The sequence below is a fragment of the Pteropus medius genome, unplaced genomic scaffold, assembly GCF_902729225.1.
Source record: "Pteropus medius unplaced genomic scaffold, Ma_sr-lr_union100, whole genome shotgun sequence".
Classification (NCBI taxonomy): domain Eukaryota; kingdom Metazoa; phylum Chordata; class Mammalia; order Chiroptera; family Pteropodidae; genus Pteropus; species Pteropus medius.
In genome coordinates this window covers 2,373,351-2,396,079 of record NW_024353908.1, presented here as the reverse complement: position 1 = coordinate 2,396,079, position 22,729 = coordinate 2,373,351, and the positions used below count along the sequence as shown (strand labels likewise).

The 22,729-nt window shown below is 35.5% G+C and overlaps 1 protein-coding gene across 2 annotated transcripts in view; it reads right to left on the bottom strand.

Annotated features, from left to right (window-relative positions):
• AGTR1 (angiotensin II receptor type 1) overlaps window positions 1–3,462 on the bottom strand; it is a 45,561-nt gene extending 42,099 nt beyond the window's left edge. For both annotated transcript variants that reach the window (XM_039851639.1, XM_039851638.1), the window contains exon 1: window positions 3,321–3,462. The gene's annotated coding sequence lies outside the window, so the exon portion shown is untranslated. The remainder of the gene's footprint in view (window positions 1–3,320) is intronic.
• Between the last annotated feature and the right edge of the window lie 19,267 nt (window positions 3,463–22,729).

The window sequence follows — 22,729 nt, the reverse complement described above, 5'->3', positions numbered from 1 at the left end:
GTTAGTAAAATATTTTGGAAGACAATTTCGGTTTTCACATTTAAGGGAATTTTTTCCCCATGACCATCTGCTACGAAGGGAAATAATCAAAATCAAATAGCATAACTTTTTAATGTTAATAAAAGCGAAGCTAAAAGCATGATACACTAGTCATTTCCACGACTGTTCTAGATATATACTGTTTTCTATTTCCAATTGTCAAATTTGTCATTAAACTAACCACTAACTAATGATACATCTGGCAAATGTATACCTCTTTAAACTTTTTTTTTTTTTTTGCTGTGGTTGAAGCATTACATTTTAGTGCTTTAATAAGATAATGGCACTCACTTGCCAAATCAATTCAATATTACCTTAAGTCTCTATAGATACTCTTTGATTTAAGATGGTTTTACATAGTAAGCTGTTGCAAGCTGATTTGGAGTAGAAAAAAATCATTTCATTAATAAAATAGAAAATATAAAGTGATATCTAAATTTACAGTGTGAATGCAGAAAAATTTATTTTTGCTTGGCGTTTTAGTATATTGTTTTAATAAGCACCTATGTGAAAAGAAATGGACCATGTAATCCATGTAATCCAATGACTTTAAGCAATTTTGAAAGAGAACTCTTAGGACTACTTTGAAGGAAAATAATAGCACTTTCCAATGGTGGGTTTAAACGGTGATTTTGTCCAGTGTGCCAGAGAACATAGGAGAAAAGAATTCCTAATCTGGCCTTGGATACTCTGTCATATTTTGTTGCTCTGGCTCTCTATTTGTTTATTGCCACAGCGTGTATTCAAGACGGCTTTTTAATCTGCACACTTGGATTTACTTCAAACTTCTAAATAGATTCTTAATTTTCTAGCCTACTTGGGAAACTCTTTGGCATTCCCCGGTCATGATTGAGTGGGAAAAAGGACTAAGTAAACTAATGAGCACAGAGCAAGGCCGAGATCCTGTGTGGGGCAGCCCACACGTGCAAGTGTGACAGGACTCAATCTTGGACCCTGTAACAAATTTGAAAGCAAAATACAGCAACTGCTTGAAAATGATACTGTGACAGCACAGATAAAAACTAGAGGAGGCATGCATCATACATTTAAATTATGAGTTTCAAACTCCTCAGCCGACTGTTCTACCTGGCCTTTGGGTAAGTAGCAGATTAAATTTTCTTTCATTATTTTCTCTCTAGCATAGGGCAAATAGTCATAGTAACAACAACAACAACAGTATAAACAGCAGCAGCAAAACAAAACAAAAATCCCAAAATTACATACACACTTACAAAATAAGAAACTTGAACAATCTACAATTCTGTCCTTTTTTGAACACTGAACCAGGGGTCAAGAGTGATAGGAAAGATTTAAGCTCAGAGCTCTTGGCGTGCAGAGCATTGCTGAAGCAACAGTGACTGAAAGACACTTTCTAAATCTCAAAGATGAGTCTTCTTTGGCATCAGTGGACCCAGTGGAAGAAAATTCATTTTCTTCTGAGTTGCATGATGGCGCAGTTGATTCCATTTTAGGTTAAAGAAGAGCTAAACCAGAAATCAAGGCCTCATAATGGGCATAAAGACTAATGGAGTCAGGAAAAAAAAAAAAGGGAGAGACAGAGTAGACAACATGCCTGACACTAATAATCATGAGGCTTTAGCAAATGTTGCGACCTAGCAACTTGGGGCCACTCCCTAAGACACAGGCCAGGTTACAGGACCTGCCAGCCATAATTTCGGGGATAGACACTTGAAGTCGGTCCTGGAAAACTTACTGATTTTCCAGAGCAGATAATTTACCAGGAGAGTTATTTTGACAGTTTTGAAAATGCCAAACATGGACTAAAAAGGCAATTATTTTAGATTTTATTTATTTTTTTAATATCTAAGCAATAAGAAGAAAACAAAAGAAATCAAAGAATTTTAGCACTGGAGGGAAACTTATGGCAGGGCCTTGAAGTTCAGAGTTGTTAAAAAACTCTCCTAATTGTACACAGCTAGTTAAGTGACAGTCTCCATTCCTTGACCCCTGCACTGTCTGCCAGGAAGAGTAGTGGAATCCACCACATAAGGAGGGGTCATCCACTGAGGCAACACTACAGCGAGGGAAACACTCCAGGAGACAAGGGAAGCAGGCAGTTTCTTTTTTAGAGGAAACTTATAGGGACATTACAGCTTATGCTAAGGGGAATAAATGCCTGGGAATCCAAGTCCCTCAGGTGGTTACTGCCAAGGATGAGGCACCTTCAGAAGGAGACACAACACAGAACAGCAAGGTGCCAGATAGCTTTCCTCCCTCACTTTACTTTCTCTTCCCCAAATAGCACTAGAATAAATGTAGCCAAGTCCCAAAAGTAATCTCAGGGGAAAGTGAACATCCAGACTTTTGCCAAAAAGAGGGGGCTCCTGAGGGCCAATAGAGTGTTTTGAAAATTAATGAGGCTGTCAGCAAACCAAGATTTGGTAAAGAAGCCCCAGATGGATTCAAGAGCCAGGTTTCTAATGGCTGCTCAAAGATAATGGAGCAGAGGACGCTTTGGAAAGGACTTGCAGAGGTCTTCCGGAGATCTTAGCAGGCTGGCACGCACTGTAGAGAGACTGGAAGTTTAAGAGATGTGGAGAATCGGGTACTAGATAGAGAGGTGGAGTGGATGGAAGGAGCGGGAAAGAGCTTCTCCTAAAATCCAGACTCAGTTACAAATTAGGCACTGGACAAGGCTGTGGGGATCAAGGTGTGGAGACGCCAGGGCTTTTCCCTTCCCCACTTTGATGAATCGAAGGGCACCTAGGACACCTGAAGGTGGGAGACTTTGCCCCTGGTGCGGGTGATGTCTGGTGCCAAAGATCCATCGGTATGGTTTGCAGGGAGGGGGAGGGGTGATGAGCAGCGCAGGGGCAGAGAGGCAGTGTGGGGACACTTGTAACTTCGCCCGAGAAGCAACGCAACTTTGAAATGGACGCCGGGTACAGTCACACTGGCTATCCACTAAGGTTACGGTTGAAAGACCAGAGTTAGCTAAAAGCCTCGGAAGGAAAGTTTACTTGGTTTCATCCATTTCTGCAGATTTCTTGCTTGTACTTGAAAAAGTTTGGTCAAATCGAAATGAAATTTTTGGGCTCGCGGCAAACAAGCGCAAATTGTACCTTTCCAGCCCAGAGACCCTCACCTGATTTGGGGAAGGGCGGCCAACTCCGCGTGGGCGTCAACCCAAACTGAGCTCGCTCTCCCCGTGGTCTTCCGGAGCCTCTCAACACAGCGCCCGCAGTTAGGATAACTTGACATGAAACTGACGACCCCGCCCCGCAGCCCCCAAGCCTGGCTGGCAGTCCGCATCCACTCACCTGCACCCACGTCGGGCCACGAGCTGGCGGCGCTGGTGCCGGGCTTCCACGCCCCACCTCGGCGTCCCGGCCGTGAGCCCTCACTGGGGTCAGTCGGGCTGCTCCCTATGGATCGAGGCCTCCAGCCGGGTAGAGCTGCTAGCCGTGCGCCCGCCAAGGCACTCTGTCCCGCACTGCCTGGGGCGCTGACAGGCGCTGGAATCAGCCGCAAAGAGGCAGCTCCGAATTTATAGGGTGGGGCGTTGCTGCAATGTGGGCTCTAGGGGCGAGGCTCTGTTTTGCATTCCCTCCTCCGCCCCGCCCTGGGAGACCCTCTCGGCCCAGCCTCCTTCCTCTCCAGATGCTGACGGAAGTGGGATAATGCCACACAACCCCCACCTCGCCCCGCACGCCCCAAGAGTCACCTATCAGATCTGCGCCCACCTGACCCTGAATGTCACGTTGGGGAAGGGTGGAAAAATGGTAGAGAGCTGGCGGTAAAGAAACAGCCCTTCTTATGGAGATTAATGTTCCTCCACTTTTCTTTTTTCTTTTTTAACTTGGAACATTTTAACGATGAATTAGGGAACTTTCTGTTTCCTGAAAGTTAAACTTTGACATTGCTGTGGTGGATCACAGATTCATCTCCTAGATTCATTTCATGGTTACAGGGTGAAAGGGTGGAATTCTTACTTCTGTTAGACATGCTATCAGAATTGTATTTTTTAAAAAATATATAAAAATAGAAATAGTTAAAAAATAAACTTTGAGCAAATATTTAAGAAATAATTAATATATATTCTTTAGGGACTCTTTCAGGAAACAAAAGAGGAAGTATCATTCTGAACTCATGTTATTAGGGCAATAATAACATGATACCCAAACCAGATAAAATATCAGGAGGAAAGAAAACTACAGACAAATATTTCTTATTAATATAGGTAAATATCCTCATCAAAATATTAGCAAATTAAATTCAGTAACATATAAAAAGGATTATACACTGTGACCAAATGAAATTTATCTTAAGAATGCAATACTATATGCAAAAACTAACTCAAAACAATCATAGACCTAAATATAAAAAGTAAAATTATAAAAAAATAGAAATTAGAGTAAATATTTGTGACCCTGGATTATGCGGTCTCTTAGATATGACACCAAAAGTTTAAGTAACACAAGGAAAATAGATAAATTGGATTTCATCAGTATTAAAAACTTCTGTGCTTTGAACGACAACATCAAGAAAGTTAAAAGACAACTCACAGAATTGTAGAAAATATTTGCAAATTATATATTTATTAAGGACTTATAGCCAGAACATATAAACAAATTATTTCAATCAATAATAAAAACAAAAATAGCTCAATTTAAAAATATGCATGGATCTGAATAGACATTTATTTCTCCAGAGAAGATGGACAAATGGCAAATAAGCACATAAAGAGATGTGCAACATCATTAGTAATCAAGGAAATGAAAATCAAAACTGTAATGAGATATCACTTCATACTTGCTATCATAGCTATAATTAAAAAGTCAAATAACAAGTATTGGCAAGGATATAGAGAAATTGGGGCCCTCAGATGTTGGTAGGAATGTAAAATGCTGCAGCCACTTTGGAAAATATTTGGGCAATTTCTCAAACTGTAAGCATAAAGTTACCATGTGGTAACATATTTTTTGAAATGCTAGATGAGCTAAGTCAGTGTGTCTTACTCCGCTGAAGCCAGGGCTTGGCTCGTGTCAGATTCTAGATCATCTATGAAAGACCCAACTCTGAATATCAGTCTGGAGTAAAAATTCAACAGGACCGGCAAAAGAAGTGCATTGCTTAATAAATGTGAAAAAAAAGTTTACTCTTCCTAGTAATAAAAATGCAATTTAAAACAAGGTGCAGTTTTCACCTATAAAATCATCAATGATTAAAGACAAAAGATGATAACACCAGAATTTATTTTTTGCAAGGATGTAGGAAAGCTGGTACTCTCATAAGCAGAAAAAAAAATGATACCATAGGATTGTAGCATACTCTCATTAATAGGGAATTTATTTTAAATAATAATCATGGATATATGCAAAGATTTATGTACAAAGATGTTATTTACATAGTCTGCATAATAGTACATCATCGGAAATAACCTTAATTGTCCCCCAAATAGAGGGTTGGTTAAATAAGTTATGATATGTCTGAAATAGAATTTAGCCATTGAGAGTAATGTAGAAGGATATTTAATAATATGGATAATGATATTATATTATATTATATTGATATTATATTATATTGATATTATATTGTATCACTATAATATAATATAATGATATTATATTATATATCATTATCCATATTATTAAATATCCTTCTACATTACTCTCATATATAAATTAGTGAAAATCAGTTTATGGAACAGTACATATACTGTTATTCAAATGATCTAAAATGTACATACACATACACATATACACATGTATACACATAGAAAATATATTCACTATAATGGATACCATAGTAATTATGGGTATTTTTTAATTATATTCACTATATATTCACTATAATGGATACCATAGTAATTATGGGTATTTTTTAATTATATTTTCTTATTATGCTTGTCTATATTATCCAAATTTTATAGAACAATTACATCACTGTAAAAAATTAGAATGAACAAGAAGTCAAGAAATAAGTACAGAAATGTTTGGAGAGCAAGGAATACCAGGATCAATGTTTGCGGACAGTTTTGGCTGACACTAAACTTGAAGGCCCAATGGCTTCTACACTGTCAGTGTGCCTATACCTGTACCATTTTTGAAAAGAAAATGTAGTATACATTTATGGGAAGAGATGTTAACTAGGAGTTCAGAGGCCTAGAGTCCATTTTTAATTCCCTTAATAGGCATCAGTGGAGCTTGGGCAAACTAATTGAAATCAAGCTCTTTCCTTAATAATATGGATAATGTTCATGATATGCAAATTAGTGAAAAATCAGTTTATGGAACACTATATATACTGTTATTTAAATTATCTAAAACGTACATACACATTCACATATACACGTGCATACGCATAGAAGAAAATTCACTGTATATTCACTAAAATGGATACTATAGTAATTATAGGTATCCTGTTTACTAGTTGTGTAAACTTGGGCAAGTTACTTAACCTTCTATGCTTTAGTTTATTCATCAGTAAAATGTGGGTACTAATAGCACCTAATTCAATGTGAATGAGAATTAAATGAATTAATACATATAAAGCAAATAGAACAGTGCTCAATAGATGTTAACTTTTAAAAAATTAACCCCAATAATTCTAAACACTATGTCATTCAAATATTTAAATACGGTTATTATTCTAAGAAATTCTAAGAGATCTATCTTACTCAATATACTTTACCAAAATCGATATCCTGCTTTAAATAGTTTTACAGGAATATAAAAAAATAGATGACTATGACAACAAAGCAGCATTGTTGAACATTCCAGAGCATGTAGATGGCCTCATTAAGTATAGCCGAGTTTTACAATGCTATGTATTATATATTATAATGAGGGTCTATGTCTCAGGTGATTTATTTCAATTGTATAATATACCATCAGAAACTATTATGTAGAGCTAGTAAACAACTGCTTTATCCTTCTTATTTTCTATCTTTTACAAATGTAACCTCTTTAAAAAAAACAAAGTTATAAACTTCATAGATCATTAATCAGACAAGATTTCTACTATTTCTTATCACCTTCATTTACAAAGATGGGGAATGAATATTTGTAATGTTCTATAACTCACTAGCGCATAAACATATTATCCAATAAGCTGGCAAATGTGATAAAATTCATAGAGGCTTGGAAGAATCTAAAAATTTAAAGTATATTATTCTAAGTTATATTTTGTTTTAATTATGAGTTAAACATTTAAATATTTAAATGTTCATGAAGAAAGAGGAGAAAACTATTAGGAATAAAGCTATCGTTAACTTTAGAGATGAAGTCAGATGTAGTAAATGAAGATGGATCAATTTAGTATTGTATTAATTTATTTTCTTTAAAAAAGCAGGATGATTATAGTCACAAATAAAAAATAGATAGTAGGAAAGAATGAAAAAATACTACACAAATATGAGTTAAAAAGAAGTACAAATTAGTAGTTCATAGATGGTCATGGGGTTGGGGAGCATGGCATAGGGAATACAGTCAGCAGTCATGTAATGTGTGTAGAGCCAGAGGAGTGGTAGAGTAACCAGGAGGACCATTTCATAAACTATATAAATGTCTAACCGACATACTGTATACTTGAAACAAATAAAATAAAATGCTAAAAACAAATAAAAAAACAAACAAAAGCTATGAAGATGCATAAAAACAAAAATAAAACAAAAGCAAAAAAATGTAGAGAATGCCAAAAAGAATATTCTCAACAGGAGAGTTGTAATAAGTGAGTGTTATAAATCTGTGAACATTATTGTTAATAATCATTGAATAAATACATCATGCTCTGTACAGAGGAACTGATGATATATATGGGTGGTATTAATTTCTGAAATATTTAAAAGAAGTAAGTTTTTTATAATAAATGCTAAAAAATGGAGGTGGTGAGAAGTGAAGTATCTGAAAGAACAAGGTAGGTATTTAGGATGGCAAAGAAGATATATTTAGACCCATGTAAGGAACTCAACAGACTTTCAGATTAAAAATTCTAGAAAAATGGATGACGATTCCCATAGTCTTCACAGTACAATCCAAGTATTTTTTACCATAATTCTTATTTTAGTTCAATTTTGGTGGGTGGCCCATTCTTTCATGTTAGATAGTTCATTCACACAATAATGCTGACCATCCTTTACTTGCTATAGAGGTCATGATATCAGGCCTCTTGGCTGATGCTTCCTGGGCACCCAGCCACCTTGAGAACGCCCCTGCTGGCCCAGGGCACACTCCCGCCCTGCTGACTGAGCTGCAAGATTTTTGGTCCAAGCCGGCAGCTCCTCCCTAATCAGTCAGTGAAAGGCATGTCTTTGACAGAGGGGAGATGTTACAGCTGATTTGAGCTCCGTTATGTTAGAGACAACTCCTAATGAATGAAACTTCCTCTGGCCCATTTAGAATATTTAACTTAACCCTGTAGTCCAAATATTCCTTACACATAGATAAATTATCTTTATAAAAGCGAAACTTGATAGACTCACCTGAAGCCTCTGGATTGCTAACAGCTATTGTCTTGTAGGGATTTCATTTACACTAGTTTTCATGCTGGAGATATTCGCAAAGACAACCTGTGTAAACAGTCCACATTTGGCTGGCTCGAAAATCACATGTTAGCAAGGTTTGAGCAATTGTTTGTGGGAGATGGAGTAAGAGTATTGAAGTAATACAATTGGCACTCATATACACCACTTGGAGTCCAGTGGTGGAGGCGTGGTTAGGTTGGGGGTATCTTCTGAATTGCAAGCTTTTGAAATTAATTACTATCTTTTTTAGTATATCAGCCAAAAGTTAATTTTATATTTATCCTTATAGAATTATCTTAATTTAAGATACTTTTTCACGTGGCTATTGGCATAATTTTAAATAGACAAATTCAGGTTCTTTGAGCTGACGCTGCTTGTACGCACTTTCTGTCTCGTTTGTATTCCATGATCTTTCTAGATGAACTCATGCTGCTAGTTGCTCATTAAATTGTTCTTGCCTAAGTACTTCCTGATCAATTCTATTATTATTCGTTCTTATTCTTTCCTAGTATTGATGTTAACTGCTTGGTAATTTCCTGGATCTCCCCTTTGGCACATCTTAAAGATTAGAATAGTTATTATTATAATTATTTCCTTGAATCTTTTTGTAGCCCATCCATCATTCTCTATTTTCTGCATTGTTTATGACTTGAAGATATACAGAATATAAATATATTATTAATATAAAACAAATATCTTATTGTGAGGATAATATTCCCAAATATTTCTTAGCAAAAAGATTTATATTTCATTAAAATATGCTTTGAACATACTAAAATAAGAAGCAAAATTATCAGATAAAAATCAGACATTAAAAGCTAAATGTGCTTGTATTGGTAAACTATTTGGCTTTTCCTGAACTAAAAAAGTAAAAGCCAATTATTAAAATTAAATACTTAAAAATGCAAAGTGATATTTTATTCATATTATTTATCCATGAGCAAGCAACATATGTTGTCTCTTTAAATATTTTTTTTAGCATTTGATTTTTTCAAATATTGCTTGTTATTATAGCATATAGCCTTTAGTCACAGAAGAGACACAATTCATTAATCAAAGCACCCAAAATGACTACTAGATTAGGCTTGTAGGCATCAATAAGACATAGCCTCTGAATGTAAGATGTTGACAATCCAGTGAGATAAGAGTGAGAGGAATGTATAACACTGTGTTTAAATACTAGAGATATGCCCAGAGAATATAAAGAAGGCCAGAATTAACTCTGATAACTACAAGCTGCAGAAAGTGTCCATACCAGAAGTATTTGAGCCATGTCTTGAAGGTTAAGGTATTCCAGACAAAGGTCACTGTGTGTGCAGATGGCATTATGATAGTGACTTTTCCAATATGGGTAGAAGGAAAATGCAGTGGTTCTTTGTTTAATCTTGATCTCTTCTACTGAATTGGAATCCCCCTTTCTGCCTGTCTTATCCATTGCTGTACCAACAGTCTGGCATAGTACAAGTTAATAGATACCTATTGAAAGAATGAATGGAGGAGGTGAGGACAAGATTGTGAAATGCCAGGTTCAAGAGTTTGGACTTATTTTGTGGGCAATGGGAGACACAGGAGTCAAGGAGCAGGGAGTTCTATGATCCTATATATTATATAGGAAGATGAAAAGTAATTTTGTTGGAAATGTAGAAGATAGATCCAAATAGGATGGTACTGTGGCCTTATTGAGTTAGAAATTCCAGGAGGTGAGTTAAAAATTCCACTAAAGAGATGAAGAGAACTTTAACCAAAGTGATGGCTTTGTGGATAGTAGGGCAAGCTTTCGAAACACAGTGGAAAGGATTCATTGACTAGTTGGACATGAAGGATGAGAAAGAGGTAGGAAAGAAAAGATGATACATCTGAGTTGGGAGGCGTGTAGATGGCAGTGCTATTAACTAAGATCAATAATACAAAAAGGGAACATATTTCAGAGGGAAAATGAACTTAATTTTGGAAGTGCTCAGTTTGCTTTCTTGAAGGGCATCCAAGGAAAGCAGGATCTGGGCTGGGGGATATGTTTTTCGAAAGTCATGAGTATGGAGATGATGCTTGAGGCTATAGAGGACAATGAGGTTTGTAAGAAAGAGGGTGTTGAGAAAAGAAAGGGGAAAAATGAAGATGCAATGTTGGGCAACACCCTTTTAAGTGATAGGCAAGAGGGAGAAGAGAGCTAATATTGATTTGAGCATAAACTGTTGAGACCGATGCTGTCTTAGACAACTTTGCATATGTTATCCTGTTTAATCTTCACAACAGCTCTGGAAGGCCTTAGCAGAGAAGTAGGAGCTTTCTCAGGAAAGGCATCCTGAAACCTTGGCTGATGGGAGCTTAAGTAGGCATTGGCAAACTTTTTCTGTAAAAGTCTAGTTAGTAAATATTTTATGTTTTTGGGCTATTCTATCTTTATGGCAACTACTCAGTTTTGCCTCTCTGAAGTTCAAAAGCAGCCATAGACAAACTGTGTTGCAATAAAGCTTTATTTATAGACACTGACATTCAAATTCCATATAATTTTCATAAGTCAATATTATTATTATTATTTTTCTTTTGATTTTTTGACCATTAAAAAATGTGAAAATTATTCTATACTCATAGGCCACATATAAACAGGGAAAAAGCTATGGTTTGGTTTAAAGAAAAAGGGGGTGCTAACTATTAGTAGTTTCAGTAGAGTTGACAGAAAAACCTCAGGCTGGGAAATAATTAGGAAATAGAGTAAGAAGTGTAGAGACTTTATTTTTTATAAACAAGTTTGGCAGGGAAGGAAAAGATAGAATTAAGGTGATGCCTTAAGGTGAAGGCACTGCCAAGAAAGGTTTGTTTTGTTTTAGGATTTAGTCAACTGGATCATTTTTGAAGTGAAAAGAGCCTCATGAAAAAAGAATAGAGATGATAGATTTAGCAGATGCGAGAGATACTATAGAAGACAGGATGGCATGGATTCTGTTTACAGGTGGAGAGATTAGCTTTGCTTCTCTTTGCCCTTTGGTTAAAATTTGGGCTAAGCTATCATATCCTTTCTTGTGCTCCCTATATTAAATGTTGCTTCTAGAATGGCTTCTAAGATGACTGAGAAGAATTCTATTTGATCCTTAAAATAATCCTTCTAAAAGATAAATCTGGTGTTACTGTTTACATTTTACAGATGAAGAACGTGAAGATCAAGAGTTAAATGTATCCAAAGACATCTGACAGATGGCAGATTAGAACCTAGACATTCTAATTCTTGTTCTAATTCTCTTTCAATTGTATCCTGCTTCCTTTCCTACTTCTAAGAAATTTGCAGCATGCAAGACTGTTTCGTCCTGATATTTAAATAAGATTTGAATGACACATTCTTCTGTTTACTTGTATTTTGAGATCTTTTAATAGAAGGGCTTATGTTAAAAAGGAGTCAGATCCCTGTAGTTTTCTGTTTTGGAAGTCTGAAGTAAATGTATGTTGATTTATTTTATAATTAAAGTTTCATTTTTGGTTTCTAGTTGTTAAAACCTTTGAGGAAACTCGAATTACAACTCTTAGCTACATAACTGTATTTAGGTAATTCCTTTATTTGCATAGAGACCTTCTCTGATGACATCATTGCTACTTAACCTGCAAAGAAGTAACCTTCCTTTGACTCCTCACCCCACTCTGCTTCTGCCAGTGAAACAATCCCTAAAACTTTCAACTCTCAAGTCCTTAATGTGTGCTAACCAGGAAGAGCAAGGAGGCTCCAGGAAAAGTCACTTAAAAAAAAAAAAATGAACAAGTGTAAAAGCAATTAATGCATGTGGAAACATTTTAGGTCATGAGAAAGGTATTTTGGGAATAGTTTAACAGAGAAAGAAAGCTTTAGTGTAGCTTCAGAACACATTTCATTTAAAAGTAGAAAAAGAGTTAAAGAAAATTGGCAAAAAAAGATAATACTCAATCTCTCTTAAATTATTATTTAAATATTTCTCATTAGCCATGATACATGACATTTCTAGCATGTTTGAATGTGAAAGAAAAATAATGCCAAGGTGTAATGAAACTTTTCTAAATTTCAAGAAATAGAAATCAAATATGTTATATTAAGACTAGATTAGTCTTTGAACAAATAACTTCACAGCTCAAATAGGATTCTATCTTGTTACATTTAATTTCAGTAGGCCTTTTTCCTCCTGCTTTAGACTTACTTTCTTTCCATTTCTCTGTCTGGATCCCTGAGTATAGAACTCTCTCATCACTAACCTTCACCCTTTCTGTGATAAATCCCTGACTCCAAAGTCACTCAGAATCCAGTTTTATACATTTTTTTTTGCGCACTGGCATTATTTTAATTATTTTTAAATGATGTTTTCATACTATAATTCTCTTCTGAGATCAAATCATGCAGTAATATTTTCTGTGCTGTATCTCCTTCCAAAGACAGATGCTTGGCATATCTGTTCCGGGACAAATTGTTTTCATCAATAGAGATACACGTAAAGTCCTTTTACAAAGAAGTTGCAGAAACAAAATGTTTTCAATTTTTTCCTTCTAATTTATTATATTCAGCGAGTGTTATAATTAAGGATTAGGAATCAAAGGAAATTACTTTAAAGCATAAAGTTTCCTGGAAAGGAATTATCTGTCTAATTACCAAGAAGGCTTCTCATTGTAAAATTCAAAATATTCAAGTAAAAGAAAGGTAGTAATTTCAAAAACATTTTTATTGTAAAATATTACACACAAATAGAAAAATGCATAAAATAAACATACACTGTAGCAAGTAATATAAGCAAGCACTCATGTAATACTATCTGTTATAGACTAAATTGTGTCTTCCCAAATTTCATATTGAAGCCCGAATTCCAATGTGACTGTGTGTGGAGATAGGGCCTATCAGGAGGTAATAGAAGTTAAGTGAGGTCATAAGGGTGGGGCTTTAATCTGATAGGACTGGTGTTCTTATAAGAAGAAGAAAAAACGCAAGAGAGCTCTCTCCCACCCCACTAGCACACAGAGGAAAGGCCATGTGAGGATGCATTGAGAAGGCAGCCATCATAAAGCCAAGAAGAAAGGCATCAATCAACCATGATGGCACCTTGATCTTGGCCTTACCAGCTTCCGGAACTGTGAGAAAATAAATGTCTGTTGTTTAATCCATCTAGACTTTGGCATTTTGTTCTGGCAGCTCTAGAAAACTAATACAACATCCAAGTCAAAAAATAAAACATGGCCAGAATGTCAGATGCCCCTCCCCCCATGTATCTCTTTTCTTATCACATTCTCCTTAGAAGTTACCATTTTGCTGACTTTTATAGTAATCATGTTCTTGTTTTTCTTTAAACTTTTTCCACATATGAATGTATCTTTAAACAATATATATTTCAAACTTTATATAGTTAAATCCATACTGTTAACGTATTTGTCTCCATCTTATTGCTTTTTCTCAGTATAATATTGGTAAAAATTTTCCGTGTTGCTATGTATAGTTCTAGTCTGTTCATTTTCGTTATGACAGAATATTTCACTTTACAAACACACCTACCACATTATTTCTATTGTGGATAGACATTTAGGTTGATGTTTTGGCTATCTTGGTATTGTTGAAATGATCTTCCCTGAACACAGCCGCACTTACATACACATTTCTAACGTCTATACCTGGAATGGAATAGCTGGGTCATAAAATCTGTTAACGTAATTTTCAACTATAAATTATTTTAGAAATGTAATTTTATAGTTTTATTCTCTGCAAAGGACAGGATTCTACTTTTTTTTTTTTTTGCAGAGAAAAACCTCAGGTATTAGGAGCATAAACTTTATCCATCTTGTAATAGCTTTATAACAACTGCTGTCTTAGGGAATTAATTTAAATGACTTTTTGGTTCTGGGTCCAGCATTTTGTTGAGTTTAGCTAATAAGAAGCAAAGGCAGGAGATCTGAGGGGTGAGAGGTTAGAATATTTCTTCCTGGCTCCCTTCTTGCTTTGGAATTGTGTCGCTAGCAGCAGTTCCACTCCTCCATGTGTCTAGTTCTCACTGGAAGACTCAATCTTCTTGGCTCCTGTTTTCATTGGGTTGCAGGATGATCATTTCCTCCTCCGTGGTCTCGTTTGTCCTACAAGTGGCAATGGCTTCCCACTATTGCTCGTCTCCAAATATCTTACTGTACCTTATTTGTTTCCTTATCCCTACCCACACTTCTATAAGGCTTGTGAAAGTCTTCACTGATCCTTCTGAGGTGAATTTGGTTTTTTTACCTGGGACCCTGCCTGATACTTGAATGTTAAATTTCTATTAAATATAAATTGCAAGTGTTTCTTCAAGTACAATGCCTATTCGAATTTTCTGAATAGTGGTCACATTTTATTTTAGGTTTAAGTAGAAAAGTGATGCTAAAAATGAAAACACTGATTCAAATGTAAAAAGTGATATAAAGACTGACTTGAATATCAGGTGGTATGCATGAAAATAACTTGAAATATGCAATATATAACTTAATCTAGGATCACAAATTACACCCCAATATGTTTTGTCTGCAAATTCGTGGCTAGCCAAATCATTTATGGTTTTCTAAATCTCTAATGGTTAAGGGTTTCTTATTTACCTCATTTTCATAAATGCATTTAAGAGACTCTTTTAAAAAACCTACGAAGGTATTTCCCTGAATTTTTTCTAAATTCCTTTTGTTCTGATCTCTGTAGATACTACTCATAAATGTGGTGACAAGGCTGAGTTCTTGAAAGAACCAGTAATTTCAATATTTCAGCTGGTTGTAGGTTCTTCCCTATTTTCTAACATTTCAACTTGGAAGAAAGAAGTATGCACAACCTTTCCAGAATTCTCTCTCCATTGATATCAGTAAAATATATAATCTTAGCTTAGCTTTTATAACCTTTATTGCTGTTCATGACTCTAAGCTTGGTTTGAATTCCTTTTGCTAACCCACTTTTGTCTTGGATATTTTGATTTTATCAAATTCCAGCCCAAATGACAAAGGAGTTATCTTTTTAAAAAACAATTGTAGTTCAATTTGAACATAATATAAAAAACTATCTTTTCCTAGCATCATTTGTGTTACTTCTGAATGTATGAGCATGAAATATTTAAACACAAATAGCCATACCTATACAGGGAAGAAAAAACAAAAATAAGGGTCAATATATTCAATTGACTCCAGAGATATTGTATTCTTTTTGGATAGATACAAGTGGTGAAGATTTTACTTGTTGATATATTTTAGTCGGTTCCCTTTGAATGCATGAACCTAAGTATGTATCCGAAGTAATATAAGAAATTCTGGTCTTGGTATGTTATTTTCAAGGAAAAAGATGGTATAATATTACTCGTGATATTCTCATTGCTCAGAAAAATGTCTGGCACAAAGCAGATGTTCAATAAAGATAACTTGTTGTTAAGAAAGCCAAATGTCATTCATTCATTGAAGAGATCCATTCTGATTCTCTATATCTGTCAAATGTTTACCATATAAACCTCGTTTGATATTTTAATAACTCTGTTCCTTATAGCTTTAGTGTTTTGCACGCAATGTGAAACACATTGTAAAGATGAACTCCTATGGAATATGCTGTGTTTGAGGCAAATTCCCACTACCAAGATACTGTTTGTATTGCTTAATAGCCTCTGAAATCAGTATGAGACTAATGTACAGTTAATAATTTTACAACTGTCCTCTCCTAACACAAAACACAAGACTTTTAAATAAAGAGAACAAGTTTAAGTGTAATTTGGATCAACACATTACAATAACATTTGTGCCTAGGGAAAAGAAAAAGAATATAATGGGTTTTAATGCATATCGCAGTACAAGCAAATGTTTAACATTAAGCTGACAATGCAGTGTCGTTACAGTTTTTAAAATTATTATTTTTTCTATTAACTTTTAATTGTTTAAAGTTCTTAAATAAGTGACATATCTGAGAATGTGGAATGAATCTATCATTTTATATGTGTGTATGTGTGATATATACACATATACATACTTTTTTAAAGTTACATAATTAACTGACTCTGGCTTCTGACCCTTGGCTATATTTTATTGCATGTGTTCAATACTTGGAAAATTACAAGATGAAATCAGTTAACATCATGGAAAAAAACAGAGCTAAAGTAGGATGCCAAAGTGAAAGTAAAGTATAAGCAACATTGGCAATAGAAGGAGTAAGTTGAGCAGTGCCCAGTCAACATTTCCAGGTGAGCTGATTAAAGTTCTCAGAGTGCTTTCGAACTGTGTAATAAAAGTATGCATATGAAAATATTAAGCACATTGTCTGGGACATAGAAACAACTCAATGCATTATTAGCAGCATCCATCTCCCTTTTCTTAGGAGGACAATCGCCTATCTATGTGGTATGTTGAAATTCACCCATATGTTCTTTAGAGCTTCCCTGTTGAATATAATTTGTATAGATTTCTTTCTTTACTTGCCACAGACACAGTAAAGCACATACTGATTTAACACAATTGTTAGAACTGTAGAGAGCTGTAAAGAATTTCAGGTGCCCTTTCATTGCGCCTATAGCAGTTAAGGAACTCATCCAAATTCACTTGTTGCTGATAGAATCAGAACCAGAAGTCAAATCTCCTAACTCCTTATCCAGTGCTCTATTAATAGCACATATAGAATGATGAATTGAATCTATAAATAATTGTGATAGATCAGAAAGAAGCAGTTTTTACAATATAGGTTTTAATTCCCAAATTGATACTCATATGTCTCTCACACACACAAAAATGAGCACTAAATGTAACAAATTATGAATATTTTAAAGGAAACCGTGATGTGACAAGAAAACAAGAAGGTTTACTTTGCCATGCCTTTTACAGGTTGATAATTTTAACCAATTTTATAGAAAGCAGAGTAGAAAAAGTTTGGGAAGGAACAAGTTCTTGCCCTGGATTTATCATGTGTCAGTTTGACTTTGGAAAGATTATTAACTTTACTGAGTCTTAGCAACTTTGACTTGAAAATAGATATATTTACTCTTGGTATTGGTGAGAAGATTATGTGATAGCATTTGTAAACTTCAAAGCATTACATTGTGTAAGGTGTTACATGGTAGAACATAATAGTTAGGAATGACTTGTGCTACACTGTCTGTTGTATAATATTTCTGCCACTTATTGTTGAGGTACCCCTCTAGGCCCCAGTTTCCTCAACTATATAATAGTTATAATAATAGCACCTGAGATATTTTATGAAGATTAAAACTGTTAATTTACATGAAATTAGCATAATACTGCTATATTTTTCATCACTATTGATGGCATCAATAGTGTTGCACTATTAATATTTTTTGTACTGCATAATTAATAAGATGTGATAACAATGATAATTATTAAAAAATATTAAATAATTCCAGAATAGCCCATCTATTAAAATGTATGAAATACTGGTAAAAACAACAAAAAAGAAGTTCCTTGAATAAATTCACATGGTGCAACTTGAGAATAAACATGGCTATTTAAAAATCAGGCTATTAACTATCCTTACTTAGAATTCTTCTCATTTCTTGGCTCAACTGACCATTATAACCCAATTTGTCTTAATGATAATTCCTCATTTTATTATCAGATGTTTAACATGTCCCAGAATCATACAGGAAAAAAAACCGACAGATTTTGGCCCAAGTCCAGTGTTCAGAGAAAGCAATTTAACACGTGAAGATTAGTGAAGTAGTTTGTACTTTGCATATGAAAAAGAAGGAAATGAGAATCAATGAACAACGAGTAAATAGGATTTTAAATAAATCAGTAAGAGTATTGATTGCTGGGTAAATCACTCACGAAAGTTTATCACTGTAACTTATTTAATTTAACATTTCATACAAAACATTTTGAATTGGGAGAAAAAAATTCAGTTTTCTGAAAGAAAATATCGGAAACTCAGATTGCAAAGTCTTTGAGTTGATAGAATGGATTCTTGATTTTGAGAGAAATTACATAATTGCTTTAGATCTTTTTAGTGAACAATTATGAAAATATTATTTTCAATACAATTTTAGGAAAATTTTAATTCTTAATTGCTTCATTATTATTCATTGATTTTGAAAGAAGATATTGTTGAGCATATAAGGGGAAGTGATCCTCTGAGCACAAATCAGGCCTTTTAGAGGAACATTTATGATAGGAGCCATTCAGGAATAGGACACTTGCAGGTGTGTTTCCCAGCACTCTGAAAAAGCATATAGAGATCAAGCAGTATTATTTGTCATTTCCAGAGAGGAAACCTTTGGGCTGGAGACTTTTAAAATGAATGATTAAGGAAAGTCTAGCCCTCACCCTGCCATGATCAGGAGCTGAATGAAAATCCCTCAAAGATAGTAAAAGGACTTTGCATGCTCTTTTCAGTTGTATATAGGATAGTTGTAACATATTAGCTGGAAGCAGCACTTTGATATCGTCTTTATTTGGAAGTTAAATATGATTTAAAGGCATATATGACTACCGTGTTGACAAGAGGTGGACTATGGTGGCTTTGTTGCCTTGGCAATACTCAACCTCATTTCTCAGAGTGCCTGTCACTATATGTTTCTAATTGGGGTGCAAGTTTTCGAGGTGGAAAAGAAGAAGCAGCCTTATACTGCTTTTACATTCAGAAGGTCAATGCAGGTGCTGCCATCGCAGCTCACTTGTGTTGACAATTCCTGGTGTGCGGCAGCAACCAGGCCTGCAGCTGCTTCATCTTCCTCTGAACCTTCCTTTAGCTTCCATAGCCCCTGGATCAAGTGTGTGTTTAATTTCGTGCTGAAGAGCATTAAGTCTTGTTTTTGACTGCAGTTATTAAACAGAGACAAACAGCAGCATGCCATTTTATAGACTCGGTTGAAGTGGACACACTTTCTTTTGATAGCTAAGATATTTTAAATCATAATCACAGTTATATTATGTTGCTTTAGAAGTAGAATCTGTTTTTCATTTCCTTTTTTTTGTTCCTCATGTATGAATGTATGTCTGAGTGTATATATGCATATCTGTGTGTGTGGAGAAATGAGTTAAAGCAGAACATTTAAATGCGGCAATAATTATTTAATTGTTAACACAAATTTTTGCTAAATCATCCTGTCACCTTGCCTTTGCTGTATTTAAATTCAGGAAATTAATCATATATATCTGGTTAGCACTTAAAAATTTCAATGAATAAGTCCTTTACAGAAATAAATATGAAAAATGGAGAGTTTCTTTCTTTCTATTTTTAAAAATTACTTAACTCATTCTTTTTTTTATGTTCTGCTTGAAACTAATTCATATCATTTTATTCTCCCTATGTAATATGTATCTGTAAATTGTGTTTTCTTATAACTAGGATATCATTGTAAATAAGTTATTAGTAAAATTGAGCCACCTACAATCCTAGTAATTCTCTTAATTTTTTAATGAAATGCAAAAGGTCTTTGACTTTGTGTGTAAAGTTTCAGAGACTTCAGTGACAGACAATTCCCCATGATACAGATAATTTCTTGTCTTACAGTTATAAAACCCTTCCTTAGCCAGGCAAAATAAATGGAGGAAATTCCAGAATAAAAGTCATTTATTAAAATTCTCTCCCTTGTTGGTTTCTTAGAATTCTCTCCTGAAATCTCCTGAAATGTCATTACTCTAGTCATGTAGATCATATCTCGCTTCTTAAAGGCAGAGTTTTGCTTTATCCATCCATCCTTCCATCTAGCTCGCTTGTTAGTTAACTACAAATATTTAATTGGTACCTCCTATATGCCAGGCACTGTACTAGGGGCTTTACTACCTTTAACTTCTTTAATCTTTATAAAAACTTAGTACTCATTCCTTTTACAGATGAGCAAACTAAGGCTCAAATTGGTCAAGCAATTTGTCTAAGATTCTAGTGTGTAAGCCCTTGAGCTGAGACCAAATTCAGGTACGTCTGACTCTAGACACTATACACAGTTGCCTCTTGGTAATTCTTCTCTGGAATGGAAGGAGTGGAAGAAGGGGAGAAGAGAGGATCAGCAGTAGTTTGACTGGATCAACTTGTCTTAAGTGTTTTTGAGTTGGAGCCTCAGCATTGGAGGGGATGGGGAAAACACAGCTTATATTATGCCTTTGTATGAATTAGAAAAAGGCACTTCTTCCTCTAAGCCAGAATGCACAGGTCAGAGATCAGAGCATGCCCACTCAGTTCTGGCCCCTACTTACCTCCTTGCCCTTTTGCAGGGTGCAACCTGCACAACCATTTGTGATGGCCCTGAATGGAATACTGTACCAAGGGAGGCAGACAGGGGTGAATGCACAAAGCAGAATATTTACCTTGTAACTAACTTCCAACCAACCCTGCACTCTCACCCCCAACTTTTTTTTTTTTTAGGCGAGGCAACTCTTGGCTGACCTCGCAGATTGCAAGGACCTTGTCAGTTTACAATCCCTTGTTTTTCATTTTTTTTTTACGCCTACAGCACCTGGTCTTCCTAGGTGGTCTCCCATCCAAGTACTAACCAGGCTCGACTCTGCTTAGCTTCTGAGATCACAGGATCTCGGAAGACTTGTTCAGGGTGGCATGGCCGTAGACTCACCCCCAACTTCTCTGCTTCATTTATAAAAGGAGATGAAAAGTACAATATTATAAATGTATAGTTAAAAATTAGCTGTTTTTTTGAACGCTACAAGCAAGAAAAGTGCATAGTTTGGGATCCTTGGCTAGACTGGCAATCTGGCTGCAAACCATCTTTCTTGTTGTATAGCGTCAGCATGAATTCTGCTCTGCACAGTATTTTCAAGTACATGGTATTTTAATCTAAATAAAGTTAAGAAAATTCTAATAAATAATAAATAGAAAAGTAATTTAAAAATTAATAAATTATAATAAAACCTAGCACATTAAATAATAACATGCTGTATACCAAGTTAAATATTGGAATAAAATAATAAAAATATAGTTGTTTTTTTGCCACATGGGTGCTATGACTGGATGATGTCCAGGGGAGTTGAGAACATTGACAAATGACTGTTGACAAACTGAAACAGCGAGGCTAATACTGAGAGGAAAACAATGAAACAAGGAGGGGTTGGTGGCTTGGAATAAAGTGAAGGGGTTGTGGGACTGGAGGGCCCACAAAATTAAGGAACAAGAAAAGGAGTAACCACGTAGAAAGCTGGCTAGAACAAAGGCTGTGGTGCCAAAATAGGATGCTTTAATTTAGCTTTTGGAGGTGCCTGTGTAGAGTCCAAGGTAGCTGTGAATGAACAGGATGTGTGGGTTCCTGGCAATGAAAAGATCAAGGAAAAAGGTCAAGAAGTTGGGTAGTTCCTGTGGATGTTGATATTATCCAGGAAGATATCAGATCTTGGGATGGAGAAATGCAACAAGATGGGTGCTACGATGTCTTTCAAGAGTGATGGTGATGCGGAAAATATTGCCAGAGAGGGAAAGCCTCAAAGAGACAGACATTTGCCACACAAGTTAGAGAGATGTAGAGGTCTGAGGTGGCACTGGATAAGCAACACTGTTTCCCCCTGCAAAGCCATAAAGAACGTGATGTCTGATGAGAAAAGCCAGTTTCCATATAGGAAGGTGGGAGATGAAATGTTTAGTCAAGAAGCCAAAGACAAAAGATACTATGTTTATGATTCCACAGAGGTCCCAGAAGGCACAGCAGGAGGATCTGAGGGGAAGAATGAGTCTGTGACGTAAGAGCCCAGTACAAGATAGGAATTAGTGAATGAAAGATGTGAAACATGAAAGCTTTTGCTGCTCCTAAGTTTCCCACCAAGAATTTCCAGCTGTCTCTTGGCATCTGATGAGAAGAGAGAAGGATTAGGCCTTCCAGGAGGGTCCAGCTCCTCTTGATATGAACCACTTGTGCTGGGAACTCTTGGTAAAATGATCAAGCTGGTCCTGGGATGTTTGCTGCTCTTATATCCAGTAAAGTGTTTTGAGTTTTGCACTAAGGATTTGCACTTTTTGCTTGAGGGTGTTGTGGGAGATAAATCAAAGTATACACAAGACAAAGTGGCTAATTCCAGGCCCTTTGATTTGTAAGACTGAATTTCAACCATATGTAATGTCTCTTAGAAAGGCAAATTAACTTTTCAGGATTAATCTTGAACTAGTGATAAGTCCCAGAATGGAAAATGACACATGGGCATTGAGAAGGTAGTAATTCCAATAGGTGGACACTTCTATCCCCAGGGTAGAGGAAGTAAGCATGTGCAAGTGAGAAATGATCTGAGAAAGGGCTAAAATTTAGAGAAGTGAGTAGCTTTGACTGTTTACCTGGGAGT